At 45.5% G+C, this 16,932-nt stretch overlaps 1 protein-coding gene and 1 long non-coding RNA gene across 4 annotated transcripts in view; both read left to right on the top strand.

Annotated features, from left to right (window-relative positions):
* The first annotated feature begins 7 nt into the window (after positions 1 to 7).
* On the top strand, positions 8 to 4,380 carry LOC115094981. Of its 2 annotated transcripts, none has more exons than XR_003857657.1 (4): positions 8 to 341; positions 599 to 665; positions 2,684 to 2,828; positions 2,928 to 4,380. It is a non-coding gene; the product is annotated as an uncharacterized LOC115094981 (long non-coding RNA). The 2 variants fall into 2 exon arrangements; XR_003857658.1 differs by having other exon boundaries at positions 8 to 453.
* Positions 4,381 to 13,523: 9,143 nt separating this feature from the next.
* Positions 13,524 to 16,932, top strand: part of LOC115094979 (PQ-loop repeat-containing protein 1-like) — an 84,496-nt gene continuing 81,087 nt past the window's right edge. For both annotated transcript variants that reach the window (XM_029608110.1, XM_029608111.1), the window contains exon 1: positions 13,524 to 13,668. The gene's annotated coding sequence lies outside the window, so the exon portion shown is untranslated. The remainder of the gene's footprint in view (positions 13,669 to 16,932) is intronic.

Genomic DNA, 16,932 nt, shown 5'->3' with positions numbered 1-16,932 from the left:
CCCTGGTGGAGCGAGAAGAGCTCAGCTGATTGGCAATTGTCATGCGCAGGAAGTAGAAAAGAAACAGTGTTGCCAACCTCACTTATTACCTGCCATTGGGTTTTTTGTTCTAGTCATTCGTGGTTTGTTTTGTTTTTTTTCCGATTCGTAGGTTACTTTTAATTGGGCGATTTTTCCTGCCAATGGCGGGTTTTTTTGGGGCTTGGTGGGCGGGACTTGTGCTCTGATGTCGAAGTGATTGGCTGCTGCTGCTGCTGCCGCCGATGTGACCTGTCCATAGCGGGCGCACCCTAAATTATTGCAGCAGTAAGCCCCAGAGCTGTAAACCTCCGCACCAGCAGGTGGGCAGACCCAGCCTGGCATTGCAGCAAGCAAGGGAGACGGAATCTGCTGTGCAGCTGCAGAGGGAGTGTGGCACTCGGCTGGCTACAGCCAGGTGTAAAGAGGGGAGGAGTGAGGATGTTGGGACGGGGAATGAGCAGTGTGGGGGCCAGGGATGTGCTTGGGGGGGGAAATGAGTGTGATTGGTTGGTGTTTTTTAATTTGTTCTACACCACTTGATTTCATCCATTTTTATTCTCATTTTTTTTTCCTGCAGCAGATGACCTTTGTAAGAAATCCTTCTTTTGACAAAAAGAAAGCTTATCCATACCTGCTGACTACAGGTAAAAAATAATGTGACATGGAAACTCGTAATGCTATTTTTTTTTATTTGTTCTACACCACTTTTGCTTTCATCTAATTTTGCTTTTTTTTTTTTTTAGTTTAAAATATCTGTCTTTTATTTTTATGTTAAGACATTTTTTGTTTCCAAACCACAGAGTGTGGGGTCACTGACACACTCTCCGCCAGCATAGTACAGAAACTTATAGTACAATGACCCTATCCCCCCACCGTATAAGTATGACAGTAAGTCCATACTGTGTTCCTTCTTCCTCCATGCTTCAACAATGATGTATCATTCCACTGAAGCTACAGCCAGATTACAGGCCAGTATTCAGTATCAAACTGCGAGACCGGTGTGGGAGAGTTTGTAAATAAAAGTCCCAGACGTTTAAAAACTGCTTCCGGTGTCGCGGTGATTGTCTCGACAGTAGGGCTTCCATATGCATCATGCGATGTAAAACGTTCCTCCAAGTCCAATATGAAGGCGGGGAATCCTCCTGCCACTGCAATAAAATAACCTTCTTGGCCACAAAACATGCTTAAGAATAAACATTCTAGCACCTGCCTCCTGAACCCGTAACAGGGAAATGCAACCAAATAACATCCATAAGGGAGAGAAGGGAAGGCTCACATCAAGTAAGTGCGCCATGTATCGCACTACCTGACCCCAAAACTGTATAATAGGTGGGCGTTCCCAAAACGCGTGAGATAACGTGCCCCGCGTCGTGTGACATCGCTCACACTCATCTGAAACTAGGAGTTTACAGTGAAACGCATCTTGGGTTGAGACATAGCCTCTACGGAGAGATTTTAATTGCATTTCCCGGTAGTACATGTTCCCCGAAACCTGCGAGATTCTTTTAAAACACTTTTGTATAATGGCCACTGTAAGTGTAAGGACGCGCTTACTGTTCCGCGTCCTTATTCCACCGCTCAACAAGTAGGGAATAGGTATCAATACCCACTAAGCGATGAAGGCATTTATGATAAGCGGACAAAGAAGATGCTTTAGAGTGGGCAAGGGAGAATATATCTTCTAATGAGGTGAATGCCGATGCTGGCTTCGTCACCGGTGCCAAGGACTCAGTATAGTGCTTAAGTTGCAGATATGGGAACACCGTCCCAGCTGTCAACACATAGGTCTCCTGCATCTCAGAAAAAGCCAAGATCTGGCACCCAGGTGACAGCACATGGCCCAATTGTGTGTTCCCTTTTGTGGCCCAGAAGCGGAAGGCCGCGGTTTGAGATCCCGGAACAAAGTCCATATTCCCGTGGATGGGAAGCAGTAATTATTTTCTAGTTTCCGAAATGGTTTCAGTTTAGATGGGCTGTGATTGGTTGATTTGGATATTTGTTCCTTCTCCCTGATTGGCTATTTCATATTATCTGGTTGGTTTAAGAAGGGAAGTAGACGTGGCACGTGTCTGCTTTCAGTCTTTCTGGCTGTGTCAGTTTTGGTACAAATCATTATGCTGCCAGTTCTTTGTGGTATGTTTTTTGTTTCACTGTTTTTCACTTTTTAATTTTTTTTTATGTATTGTGCTTGTTTCAGTCATAATGACTTGTAGTTGTTTGACATATCCCATGTGAAATAATTTCTTTTTTGTGCTGCTGAGCGTGGGTATGTGTGGTTTTTCCCTTGGAAGGTATGTTGTTTAAATTAGATGATTATACCGTTCTATATGAACATTGAATAGGGCCACTGTGTGACCACATGTTGGTACATTATCGGCAGACAAGGCTTTTTCTTTAAATATGTCTGTTTGTGAGTCAATAATAAAAATAGTCATCGCCGATTTTATGGGCTATTTTTCTGGAAATTTTTCTGTCTTAGAAGTAGCGTTCTTAGCCCTTTAAATAGCTTCTTTGCTATATGAACGTATTACCATAAGTGATAAGATGAATTAATTTTTTTAAAAGGATGGCGTTCACATGTTGGGTTTTCACTGTACTTCGGTAAAATTCATTTATTTAAATTGTGTAAAGTTTTTTTTGTCTCATTGTATCTTTTTTATAGGCAGCTTCAGCACAGCCAAGATTTGTAACTTAAGTTTCATGCCGATTGGGAGAAATGGTGTAAAATGGCATTCAAAATGCTTTCTTTTGGGTCGGCTTAGACATTTTCCTCATTTTTTTTTGTCCTGTGAGACTTCTGCTATTTGGTGAGTGAAAAATCTTGCCTGGTGACAAAATATTGAAATACAAAGAATTATTGTAAAAAAAACTTTATTCAGTTAATTATTTTTACTTCTCTATTTCAGTTCCCCTGAAGCAGCCTCTTTTTTTGGAGGTGAAACCTAGGCCCTGGTCGGGCTTGGGTTTTTTGGTTTCAATACAGAATTCATCTTCAGCATAAATATTTAGGGCGACCTCCCACACACAGTTTTCTGTGGTAGATTGAAGACCTGATCGCCCATCTGGGAGGCATCTGTGTTTTGAAGACTTGATCGTCCCTTTAAGAGGAACTTCCACATTCATATGATCATTCAATTGAAGATCTAAATAGTACTATTACAATGGACATCTGCACAATGGAAGCAATGTTTTGACAATTTGTCACAAAGATTCATCTCTGCCAATATTATGGAAACCAATTATAAAATCTTGTCGGACAAGCTGCATAAAATATACCCCAGTCAAGGGGCCCAGTGTTGGAGGAACTGTGGGGACGCAGGGACCTTTTTACACATTTGGTGGTCATGTCCTAAAATTAGGCCGTACTGGCAACGGATTCAGATATTGATTAGACAGATATTGCACATTCAGGTGGTATTAAGTCCGGAGATGTATCTATTATCTGCCTATCAGGACAATTGGACAGGACCTAAGCGGACTTTATTGCACCAAATTCTTAGTACAGCCAGACAGGTGCTGGCTGCACATTGGAAAACAGAGAGCTTACCCACACAGTACCTATCATCACGCAGAGACTCTGGCAAATGCACTATTGGTATTACCTTAGAGCCCAGCAACAAGACACGATGGACATGCATGTTTTGATTTGGGAACCATTCTTGCGGTGGTATAGGGAGTACTAAGGAAATTGGGGAGAGATTAGAGAAAGGGGAAAATAATACGGCTGGGGAGATGGATGGATCTCTTCCTACCCCTAAAGAGATAAGTAAGGGGGGGGCCCAAGGGAAGTTACTTAATAGAGGAATGTGGTTACATCACACAGTTTAGAAGCTTAGATGTATAGCTGTTAATGGGTAGTTAACAGCTATACCTCCCTTCACCTGGACCCCCCCCCCTTTCCTTCTATGTAAATATGTTCATTCTCTTACCGTCCCTGAATTATTTTTTGTAAATATGTTATATATTATGTAGCATCATTTCCATTTTTGTAAATATGTTCATATCCCTCCCCCCCCCCCTTCTGTAATTTCCCTAGCTTGATATTTGGCTCCTCCTCATAGCCCCTTTTCTATTGTTTATTGTTCTCTTGTTTCCCCACGCCCCGTTCATTGTAATTTCTAACTTTTTGTTACGATGTAAACCGATATGATGTGTATTTTAATGTCGGTATAAAAAAAGCCGTTAAATAAATAATTAAGGATACCACTAAGGGAGGAGGGGGGAGGGGTGGAAAACAGAAAAGACACTGACATCATGGTATAATGTATAAAGTTTATTGTACTTTGTTCACATATCAATCTATGTTTCAAAATGTTTGCATTGTTTGTCTGGAATGTGTCAATAAAAATTTAAAAAAAAATAAAATTTGCCAATGACATCAAATTATTTAAATCACAAGAGGATTGTAAAAAAAAAATGCAAGAAGACCTTGCAAAACTGGGAGACTGGGCATGCAATGGTAATTGAAATTTAATGTGGACAAGTGCAAAGTGATGCACATAGAAAAGCATAACCTAAATTTATAGCCACACAATGCAAGGTTCCACATTAGGAATCACCATTCAGGAAAAGGATCTAGGCATCATCGTTGATAATACGTTGAAATCTTCTGCACAGTGTGCAACAGCCAAGAAAGCAAATAGAATGCTAGGAATTATTAGAAAAGAAATGGAGAATAAGACAGAGAATATCATAATGTCTCTATCTCTCCATGTTGTGACCTCATCTTGAATATTGTGTGCAGTTCTGGTCACCACATCTCAAATAAGATATAGCAGAATTAGAAAAGGTATAGAGAAAGACAACCAAGATGATAAAAGTGATGGAATGATTCCTCTATAAGGAAAGGCTAAAGAGATTAGGGCTCTTCAGCTTGGAGGGGAGAAATGATTGAGGTCTATAAAATGAGTGGAATGGAATGAGTAAACATTAATCGGTTTATTCTTTCAAAGAGTTCAAAGACAGGGACACACAATGAAGTTACTAGGTAATTCATTTAAAACTAATGAGAAAATGTTTTTTACGTGATTCATTTCCAGAGGATGTGGTAAAAGCTGATAGTGGAGCTGCATTTAAAAAAGGTTTGGACAAGCACCTGGAGGAAAAGTCCATAAACTATTATTAAGGAGGAGTTGCAGAAATCCACTGCTTAATCTTGGGATAAGCAGCTTGGGATCTCTCTACCCCTTGGGATCCTGCCAGGCACTTGTGACCTGGATTGGCCACTGTTGGAAACAGGAAACTGGGCTTGATAAACCTTTGGTCTGACCCAGTATGGAAAATCTTATGTTAATCAAATTAAAAGGCATTGCCTCTAACTTGTGTGCTGATTTCTTGAATCTAATAAGAATTAGGAATGCACTTTTGTTTGAAATGTAAAAGAACATTTCAAAGAACTTTCCTATTTTGTTTTGAAGAAAGAATGAAAGAGAAACAAAATTTTGTTCTTTGTTTCGCCTCATTTTCATAGTAAGCAGTCATGAAACCCAGCTTCCTCCTCCCCCCCCCCCCCCCCGACAAAAAAACTCCCAACACATCTCAAATTTTAAAATTCAAGCCCCCCCCCCCCTCATCTTGTGGGGTCTCTGAAGTTCAAATGGGGCAGAAATGATCCCCAGTCGCTCCTGACTGGTTGTCAGTATTTCAAAACTGTGCCAGCTGGTCTCACTGCTGCTGGCGGGAGCTGCAGCCATCTTCCCTCCTTCCCTAGGCTTTTTGACATTCCAAGTTTCAAGTAGCTTCAAGTAGATGGGAATCTATACCCAGATCCTCTGCACCCTAGTGCAGAGTGTTGCGGCTCAGACCTCCTGAAGGCCAGCTCCAGTCCCGTTTTAACCTGTGCCGGGACAACTTAAAAGGAGGTCCCAAACAGCTCATTGTTTATTCTTCATTTCACGTTAGTGATTGACATCTGATTCAGACAAAAAAAACTGTCTAGTTCCTGTGTGCACTTCATTGGGCTGCCTCTCACAGCTATCACTTCTCATCTCCTTTGGGAATAATTTTCAACATCTCTTCTTAAGCTGTAAAAAGTGAATATTGTTTAGTTTTTCAAGAGTGCACATCAAGCTATGATATCCTCTATCCATTAAACAGTTTGCTAAGTGTAAGAATTTTGTTAGAGGATGTTGGATGCAGTTTCATGGCGTATTTTCTTACGCTACATTCCAGGGTTATGTACACAAGTTCCCACAGAAATGTTTTAGTGCCTGTATACATTTGTGCACTTATACATTCCCTAAATCACTCTGTCTCATAACTAACTTTATCTAGCCATCACTAACTTGATAATGTGTTGTCTAGTCTTGGTTCAGCTGTAGCCTGCAAAATTCTTCTAAGGCAGCTTGGTCATGGCTTGATCTAGTTAACAAAACGTATGTATTTAAATGGTGCTGTTATGTTCTTCTGCAGGTCATATATAACTCCAGGTAGGTGGCATCAAACTAACAGAGGTATCCTTAATCTTTGTTTCAAGGAATATGAAAGCACTTTTTTCAATCTGTTACGTGTGCCGTCCATGGCAGACCCGCGGCTCGGCCCTCTCACCTCTCAAGTGACTCCAGTGCCTGGTCCCTCGTCTCTGGCAGTGGTAGGCTGCCGGCTCCGTCCTTGGGCCACCCCTGGTGTCTCCGGCTCAGCTACAGACCCTGGTATCTCCAGTCCAGCTACTGCTCCTGCTGCTCCGCGTTGGGCTTCTCTGCGTGGCCCGTGGAGAGACGCTGCTACTTGGCGCCGCGCCCCTCCCTAGGCGCGTGCGCATCACTGTGACATAAGTAGGGCCCGCGGCCGGGAACTGAGGCACGGCCCTGGATGATGACAGCGGAGCACCGATATATAAGCCCAGGCTCCGCTCCCTAGTTTTGCCTTTGCAACATGTCTCGTCGCTGGTCGAGTACTCATTGCCTCCTGAGAGATTCTCTTTGTTCCTGCGTTCCTGTTATTCAATCCTTCCTTGGATTGCCTTCATGGACTTTGACTTTACTTTGCCTGACCATGCTGTTGATTCTCTCCAAGCCTGGAGCTCTGCTTCGCCTGACTACTCAGTCGCCTCTCTCCAGGCCTAGACGTCTGCATTGCCTGACTACATTTGCTATCTCCTCGCCCAGACCTCAGCCTTGCTTGCCACCGCTCCCAGATTGCCGCCAGCCTTGACTCAAGCTTGCCTCTTGACGCCTCTTCAGTCTTTGTCCTGGACTTGGCTTATTTAGGCTTTGGCCTGCTCTTGCTTGCTATTCCATGTTGACTAGTAACTAGAAGAAAAATAAAACTGTCAGCCCAGAGACAGAACAACAGAGGCTGTGCAATAGTGTGAAATGAACGGCATGAAAGTACAGAATGAATGTAAGATAAGGTGCCAAGACGGAAAGCCTCAAGAACAAAAGAAGTACTGAGTAAGCATAATATATGATGTCTGAGAGGCGCATGAAGGAAAAGTACCAGCAAATATAGGGGATGGGGGAGGGGAGGAAAATGTGTGAGCCATGTTTAACAGTGTATAAAAGACTAATGCAAATTCAAAATGATGAGTAAACTGGCATTGCTCAGAAAGCAGTTCATTCTGTAAACTGGGCTCTGTTTACTCCCTTAAGGAAACACAACCTTGTTTCCTTCGGTTTCCACGATCAACTTTTGTATGTATCAAAAACTAACCTGCCGACGATTATAGATCTCTAAGCTACTTAATAAATGTTATGTTTTGAAACTGAAAGGCTGTTTCATCACTGGCTTTGTGCCCTGTCTGGGGAGGAAACAAGGTGGGGTAAGTTTCAACATTTTGGTAGCAGAGGATGGTTCTGAGCACAGCAGGACCAGTCGGGAACGCAAGTATGACTAACAGAACTGGTCGGGACCATGGGTATGACTAGCAGAACCTAACGGGGCCACAGGCACAATTAGGTAACACGTGAGGTACAAGGGACACACGTGAGTATTTTTTAAATTATTATTTACATGCGTGAGTATTTTATTTACATTTATTGTAGCTTGAAGCTGGTAATCTGTTTTTAAAGTTAGTCTAAGCTTAAGTTCATTATGTTACAAGGTACAGTGTCCCCCAGTCCCCTTGCATTGGTTTGTGAATTATTTCCACATGAAGTTAAAATCATTACTAAGCATTGTATGAAATGGGCAGTGTGGGCGGAACAGGATGCATTTATGTGCTGGCCTGAGGACGGCAGCTTTTCAGCCCCGGTTCTGCAACAGCAGCTGCAATTCATTAAGCATAAAAGACAGGAAGTCCTTGACATGACATTTGCATTATTTTAATATGTTTATGGTTACACGGGAGCATAAGATGGGCACCGGGTCAGAATCCCCGGGTTCAGAATCTGTTCCACGCTCCCCTCCCCCTTATGAGAGCAAGGATACAGGCGTCATTTTCAAGGTTCCTGATAATCAGAATCAGCTGCTGACTTGTGCGGCAGGTTACCAGCCATTATACCCCGATTTGAAACAGGAAGACTCATTAAGCGATGGTAGTTCAGCTATAAATCAGGATTTAACCTTGGTTGGGCTCTAATGCAGGGAGCCTTACATTTACAGCCTACTTGTTTGTATAGTCTGTAATAAGATTTGTATGTTGCTCATAGTAGGCTAGTTTTGTTTGAAGACTAATTTCTCAGCCCTTGTCTTACAACAGTTGTTAGCAAGTAAAAGATTCTCTTTGGCCAATTGTCCAGCATACTTAATGAAAGCTTATTAAGAGTGATACTGGTTCGTTTGCTTGTATATTTGTTAATAAATTTGTGCTAGAACACAATACAAAGAGGTTTAAGACAGCAACAGTTAGTCCTCTGTTATAAGCCCTTGCCTTGCTTGCAGGGCTCTGAGATTAGAGGAGCATAAAAAGGGAAAGTTTCTGGAAAGCATTGTTTGGAATCTGGTTTTCTGTTTGTCTGATGCCGGGGTATAATGCATTGCAGTGAGTGGGGATCACAGCTCAGTCTCAATTTAAATTGCAATGGAAGTTTTAGAATTTGAAAGGACATTGGGCATTGGACGGTTAACTGTGTTGGAAGGTAAGAGAAAGTGGGAGGTATGTAAAGCTCAAAGTAATTTTTATGCACAAGTAGAAACAGTGGGGAGAACTGGTTACTTTGGTTTCGTGGACTTTCTCTTGATGGCTAGCATTGAATTCGAGCAGAACCTAATAAGGTATGGGTTCTTTAAAGGATGGGTAAATAAATACTTGTATGGGAGACAGATAAGGAAAGTGAGTGGCTCTGATCGCAAAACAGAGAGAGAACAGCTGTCTTGTCTATTTTCTCTGCATATAATGTACGTTTTTGGCCCTTAAATTTTGATCTTTTTATCCCTATTATATGTAAGGAAATACTACAGATACCCTTTATTTAGGCGATAGTAAGTTGGAGGTCCCGAAAGTTAAAAAAAAAAATTTAAATCTGCTCGCGGGTTGAAAACTGGACGCTCAATTTTGCCGGTGTCCGGTTTCCAAACCCATGGCTGTCAGCGGACTCGAGAACCAACGCCGGCAAAATTGAGCGTCGGCTGTCAAACCCGCTGCCAGCCGCCGCTCCTATCCAAAAAAAGGCACTAGGGACGCGCTAGTGTCCCTAGCGCCTCTTTTTACCACCAGCCCTAATTTAAATATTTTAGTTTACTGAATCGCATGCACAGGACACTGGCCCGCTCTCCCGCAAACTTTACTGTATCGGCCTGTCAGTTAGAAATGAAACTGTATCCGGTAGCCGTTTTTGTCTTCCCAGGTGATTAGACTTAAAAATGAATCAAATTTTTCTGTGTGAGATTTTATTTCTACAGGTTAACAAGATATCAGGCGCAAAAGGAATTTTTTATGGGAGCAGTAGGAGTAGCCCCACCTTCAGGAATGCACTCCTCTCTTAAACAAACCAAACCTAAAAAACCCAACCATATCCAGCAACAATTCATTTTGATTTATTTCATATTTGAACAGAGGATTATTAGTAAGTTATTGGAAGGGAAGAGTAAGTATTTCAGATGGTGTGAGTTATGGCATAGTAATGCATAAGAGAAGAAAATAGATCAAAGATATGAGTTATATTAATTAGATGGAGAGCAGCTATCACACCACAACTTGTAGTAGTGCCTCCTAGAGGCATAACAATAGAGACAAGTTCATGACCGTTATGTGCTGAATTAAGGCATATCAGAATGTTTAGTTTTAATGGAACTGTAATCTCACTTTAATTTTGTTGTATGCCTGATTTTATATTTTTCCAGGTTGACAACATACAGCTTTCTCTGCCATGTGAGATGTAACACTTGAAGATGACATCTTTTTTCCCAGTTTGATTTCTTTCCATATTTAAACAGATCTGTTTTAATTCAGACTTTTGTTTTATTCTGGATCGATCCAAACACTTTTTGGTCTAATTTTCGAGCGAAAATATTTAATCATTGTCTGTCTTTGTGTTATTTGTGTGTCATTATGACTGAAGAATGCAATGAATGAATTTATGTAGTCCAGTGAAATATATGATTTTATGTAATGTCTGTAGTCCAGTGAAATATATGGGGCGGATTTTAAAAGGCCCGCGCGCGGCGGCGCACCTATTTTGCATAGGCCTCCGGCGCGCGTAAAGCCCCGGGATGCACGTAAGTCCCGGGGCTTTCGAAAAGGGGTGGGAGGGGGCTTGTCCGGGGGCGTTCTCGAAACGACGCGGCGTTTCGGGGGCATGCCGTGGCATTTCGGGGGCGGGCCCGGGGGGCGTGGTGCCGGCCCGGGGGCATGGTCGAGGCCTCTGGACCAGCCCCCGGGACCGGAGGACGGATCGGGGCTGCCGGCGATGCACGCAAAGTTACGCCTGCTGAAAGCAGGCGTAACTTTGCCGACAAAGGTAGGGGGGGGTTTAGATACGGCCGGGTTAGGTAGGGGAAGGGAGGGGAAGGTGGGGGGAGGGCGAAGGAAAGTTCCCTCCAAGGGAGCCCAGGGCGCACAAATGTGCACCCCCTTGCGTGCGCCGACCCCGGATTTTATAAGATACGCGCGGCTACGTGCGTATCTTATAAAATCCAGTGTACTTTTGTTCGCGCCTCGTGCGCGAACAAAAGTACGCGATCGCGCAAGTATTTAAAATCTGCCCGGAACGACCTCCTGCAGTCGAATCGTGTTGCCGTACGGCCGGCGCCATTTAAATGGTTCGCCATTTTCTGTACGGAAAAACGATTCGCATGCAGGAAGTCGTTCCCGGACCCCCGCTGGACTTTTGGCAAGTCTTGTGGGGGTCAGGAGGCCCCCCAAGCTGGCCAAAAGTCCCTGGGGGTCCAGCGGGGGTCCGGGAGCGATCTCCTACGCTCCTGCCGTCGGGGGACAAAAAAACAAAATGGCGCCGGCGCTACCTTTGCCCTGTCATATGACAGGGCAAAGGTAGCGCCGGCGCCATTTCTACAAGCACCGGAGGTCCGAGAGTAAAAGATCACACCGGGACCCTTCCTCTGGACCCCAGGTAATTTAAGGCATTTTGGGGGGGGTTCAGGAGGGTGGGGGATTTATTTTAAAGGGTCGGGGTGGGTTTTAGGGATGTTTTAGTGTGCCCAAACTGCGACGATCCAATTCCCTACCCCTCCCAGCCGAAATCGAAATCGATCGTTAAGACGATCGATCACACGATTCACATCTCTAATTGGGATAGGACCTTGAGAGGAGTTGGGTTTAGAGAAAAAAAAAAAGAGTACTGTTAGGGTTGGCCCTTGGGGCGGGAAGGTAGTGCTGTTCAATTTAGTTAAAAGTACATTTCCTGGCATTTCCACAGTCACATGACCAGTAGCGAGCACTCAGGTAGGAATATATGTGACATTGTACAATTTGGTTGGGTGTGCCACGAGGATCAAGCAAACTTGAAAGTCTGCCCTGTTATAAAAAAGGTTGAGAAGCTCTGCTAGAGGGTATACATGTTTAGATCTTTAACTCTATCCCCGTATGCTTTTAGTAGCCACCATCTAGACGACTTCAACTGATTTATATCCTTTTGAAGATGCGGTCTCGAGAATTGTACACAGTATTCCAAATTCCATAGCATTTAGAGAACATGCTTAAAATGTCTCATAACCCCATAGATACCATTGGTACATAAGATGTGTGACAAACACGCAATATTCCCTTTATTTGACTGTAAAAAAGATCAATGCTGTTTTCCCAGTTTGCTAGCGTTTTAAAAATGACATTAACAATAATTTATCTGATTTCCAACATCACCTTTTGCCAGGCCCAGATTTAGGCATGGGTGACAAGGGCAACTGCCTCTGGGCCAAATTTTCATAGGTGCTGAGGTGCCACTGCCACTACTACCATGCCAGCATCCGGACCTGCCCTGTGCTGTCCCCACAGCAGCGGCAACTCTTGGAAGGAAATTTAATAGAGGGCCCACAAGCCATCCCGCATCACAGGCCCTGCAGTGCCCTGCTTCTTGCATGGCTTCCCCTGGTAACAGGAAACTGAAGAGAGGGCAGAAAATGACAGGAAAAAAAGACATTTTTGTTTCATTTTGCTTTTCCATTTTATTGCAAGCTAAAACGCAGAAATGAAACGAAAAATGGCAAAAAAGCAAAAGTGTTTTGCATGCCACACCCCTTTGACAGTACATAGAAAATGGTGTGGAACTCTTTCAGGACTGCTCAGGGAACCCTTGAGTTGCACCTAACCCCGGATGAAAAGTGCTGTTTTAGTTAATTTAATATTCAGCTACAGTGTGTTCACGTCTGTTTTTCTTTGGTGGTTTCCTAGGTACATATTCCATGCTGGCACAGATCAAACAGAAATAGTGTGACTGAGATCCCCAAAGCCAACTGCAGCTATATTAATAAGCAAAGATAAGGCTGGCATTCCATTAATACTTTGCCTATGGCGCTTACTGCCTAAGCTTAACAGATATTGTACACAAACGATTGTGTTAAATAGCTAGGCCTTTGGGTTTCTGGGAATTTTATTTTGCAGTCTTTGGAATGTGACAGGGGCTCCCTACTCCTGTAGGTAGCTGCGTTGGCATAGCAGGTTTGGGGTGGGATGCGGGCGAGGGGGAAGGGAAAGGGAAGGACATTTGGTTGATTTTTACCAGAAAACCTCCTGAAAGTGTTGTGACACCACAGCCCAGACCAAGAAGGTAGGAGTTTGGCAGCAGCAGCAGCTGAAAGCTTCTGTTGGTCTCTACAGGATGGCAAAATATAAATGGTTCAAAACCAAAAGCCCTATGCATTTTACAGGAATTGAGCTCTGCTTATATTCCTTTCTAATAAACATTTCTATACTGCTCCTCACCTTGCAGAAAATTGTTACTTTTTCCGTTGCCATCATATAGTACAATTCTTTCGGGGGCAGTGCATCCCAGTAATAGACATGATGCACTGGAACTTGTCCGTCTATAGTTACCTATTATGACTCAGATTGCATCACACACACACACACAGACAGACAGGCACTGCAGGAACGCCGGAACGACTCAGCCTGCCTGGGTAAGTGGGGCAGGATTCAGGAGCCTCCCAGTGCAATCCAGGCAGCAGGAGCCTGTGCGTGTAATTCCACCCCGGGCAGGAAGTTCTGACTGTTTACACCGGGGGCTTAGTGCTCTGCCCTCCCAGAGCTCAAACACTTGGCTCCATAAGAAGGCAATCAGAGGAGCCCTCGGTCACCTCCTGTTCTTACCAGGCACGGTGAGTCGTTCTCCTTTTCATAGGGATAGACCAGCACAGGGCGCACCCTTGTGACTCCCAGTTCCGTCTGATCTGGGAATGAAGCTCTCAACTTCTCACCCGCTGAGATTTCCAGAAAAAGGGTTGGATGTCCTGGCCCCAGGAGTTCCTTAACGTGGTCAAAGTGCTGTGCCAGGGCTGTGATCCGGCCGGCAAGAGGAGGACAGGGCAGTGCCTCGGGGGGGAAGGTTTAGCAAATCCAGCACAGCAATCTCCTGCCTGGGTGGTAGTGGGAGGAGGGTACGTTTCGGATCTGGGGCTGCAACAGGAAAGAAGAATGGGGTGAGTAGTAATGGGATCCGTGTGGCGAGGAGAGGAGCAGCAAAAAACAAACCCATGCCAGCTGACTAGGGCAACGGCCAGACTACAGCTCTGTGCCCAGGAAAGAGCTTAACCAACTCTGTCAGGTCTCAGCAGAGTAGGGTTCCGCAGTAAAAGATCTGCAGCTGCCCCGATCCCAGGTCCCTTGGCTGAGCTGCAGCTGGCACGGGCACAGGCAGCCTGACAGTAGGCGGCTGCTGGCTGCACCGGCAGCATTTTCAGAATAACTGCGCTTATTTTTCTGAGCGCGGTTTGTAGCTACTTCTGAAAGACAAACTAATCCGTATTTCTTCGCTTTTAGGGAAATTATATAATAACAGAATCTCTCTCTTTTTTTTTTTTTTTTAATCGATAAACTTTTGCCTTTTAACCTGTTATCCTTTCCCTGTGCAGTAGACGTGCACAGCCTGGCAGGATTTGAACGGGGCTGATTTAATACGCTGGATTTCTTTTTTTTTTTTTGGGGGGGGGGGGGGGAGGGCTGATTTATGCATGGAATTTTCTGCCACACACACACACAGGGACGGTACAAAGGGATTTGGCACCCTGCCCAGCACTCCCTTTTTTGGTAGTGTTGCCTCTGCTGCCCACAAACTTTTGGTGCTCTAGGCAACCACCCGGTTCGCCCAATGGAAGCACCAGCTCTGGCCATACTGTGGTCAAGGTGAAGATATTGACAGCATTATGCCCGAGTACAGTCTGAGGCACACACACACACACGCTGGAGGAAACATCAGAGGGGTGCCATATTGCCAACACACTCTTTCCACTTGCTGCCCTGACATCTCCCGGTGTGGCAACGGGATGGCGGGAATAGGAAGCGGGCTGCTGGAATACCTGCTATGTCTTACAGCATTTAATGGTATCATTTCATTTTTTCATACCGACTGACCTGATCATGAGTGTTAATGTAAGAAAGTGAGTAAAGAAATGTATTTGTTAGTCCAAGAATATATTTGGTTATCTATTTTGTTTGTTTGTTTATTGACCTTTATTTCCTGGTTGCAAGACAACTGAAAGAAGTTACAGTACAGCCCTTTCTTTTATTTCCACCCTGGTTTTTGTCAGCAGCATGCGCCGGCACTTGTTAGATCCTGCAACTCTGAATCTTCCAAATTAGGACATGTCAAACTGACCCCCATCCAGAGACGACCCGCCTGCATCCTAAAGACTGAATACACACCCAAAAGCAACATGGCAGTACTTTTCAAATGGATTTCCAGGCTTAAAACTGGGCTTCACATATGTAAATGCACTTTGCACATGGAAGTGGACTTTTAAAAATTGCTATCATAGTATGTAACATTTACGCCCGTGATTCCTGTTGTGAGTGAACTGTTTAGTGGACCCTTGGGCCGACCTGTGTGAGACTGGAGAGAGGTGTACTATAGTCTCTGGTGAGTGACAGGTCGGGAGGCGGATACCAGGCAGGAGCTGGACGTGAGCTTCACCCTGGAAGCTGGTACTCGCCCGGGAGGAGCTCGTGGGAGCCCGGCCGCTGGGATTTAGGTGATTCACCCTGGAAGCCGGCACTCCCCCGGGAGAAGCCCGTAGGAGCTCGGCCACTGGGACTTAGGAGATCACGGAAGCTGGAGCTGGAGCAGGCAGGCAGGGATCAGGCGACAGGCAGGAACTGAAGCAGGCTAGCACTGAAGCAAGCAGGAACTGAAGTGGAACTGGCTACTGGAACCAGACAGGGGCTGAAGCAGGACTGGCTACTGGAACCAGACAGGGGCTGAAGCGGGACTGGCTACTGGAACCAGACAGGAGCTGAAGCGGGACTGGCTTCTGGAACCAGACAGGAACTGAAGCAGGACTGGCTACTGGAACCAGACAGGGGCTGAAGCAGGACTGGCTACTGGAACCAGACAGGAGCTGAAGCGGGACTGGCTACTGGAACCAGACAGGAGCTGAAGCAGGACTGGCTACTGGAACCAGACAGGAACTGAAGCGGGACTGGCTACTGGAACCAGACAGGAGCTGAAGCGGGACTGGCTACTGGAACCAGACAGGGGCTGAAGCGGGACTGGCTACTGGAACCAGACAGGAGCTGAAGCGGGACTGGCTACTGGAACCAGACAGGGGCTGAAGCGGGACTGGCTACTGGAACCAGACAGGAGCTGAAGCAGGACTGGCTACTGGAACCAGACAGGAGCTGAAGCGGGACTGGCTACTGGAACCAGACAGGAACTGAAGCAGGACTGGCTACTGGAACCAGACAGGGGCTGAAGTGGGACTGGCTACTGGAACCAGACAGGAGCTGAAGCGGGACTGGCTACTGGAACCAGACAGGAACTGAAGCAGGACTGGCTACTGGAACCAGACAGGGGCTGAAGCGGGACTGGCTAGTGGCTACTGGAACCAGACAGGAACTTAAGCAGGACTGGCTACTGGAACCAGACAGAAGCTGAAGCGGGACTGGCTACTGGAACCAGACAGGAACTGAAGCGGGACTGGCTACTGGAACCAGACAGGAACTGAAGCGGGACTGGCTACTGGAACCAGACAGGAACTGAAGCAGGACTGGCTACTGGAACCAGACAGGGGCTGAAGCGGGACTGGCTACTGGAACCAGACAGGAGCTGAAGCAGGACTGGCTACTGGAACCAGACAGGGGCTGAAGCGGGACTGGCTACTGGAACCAGACAGAAGCTGAAACAGAACAGGTTACTGCAAGCAAGCCAGATAGAACAAAGACTTGGGCACGGAGTGAAACAAGTCTCAGGCAGGAACGGAGTCACTAACGCAATAGCACACTCCGGGGCACGGCGCAACAGAGAACTGCAAGGAACCCCGTTGCAAGGCAAAGTCCTGGGCTCCGCGGCGGCCTTACATAGGCCGCGGCATCTGACGTCACGGATAGGGCGGAGCTTCCAGTGGCGGGAAACGGCCTTCATAAGCGCG

This window comes from Rhinatrema bivittatum, chromosome 7 (assembly GCF_901001135.1).
Source record: "Rhinatrema bivittatum chromosome 7, aRhiBiv1.1, whole genome shotgun sequence".
NCBI classification, from domain to species: Eukaryota; Metazoa; Chordata; class Amphibia; order Gymnophiona; family Rhinatrematidae; genus Rhinatrema; species Rhinatrema bivittatum.
This window is presented reverse-complemented; position numbering and strand designations above follow the sequence as displayed.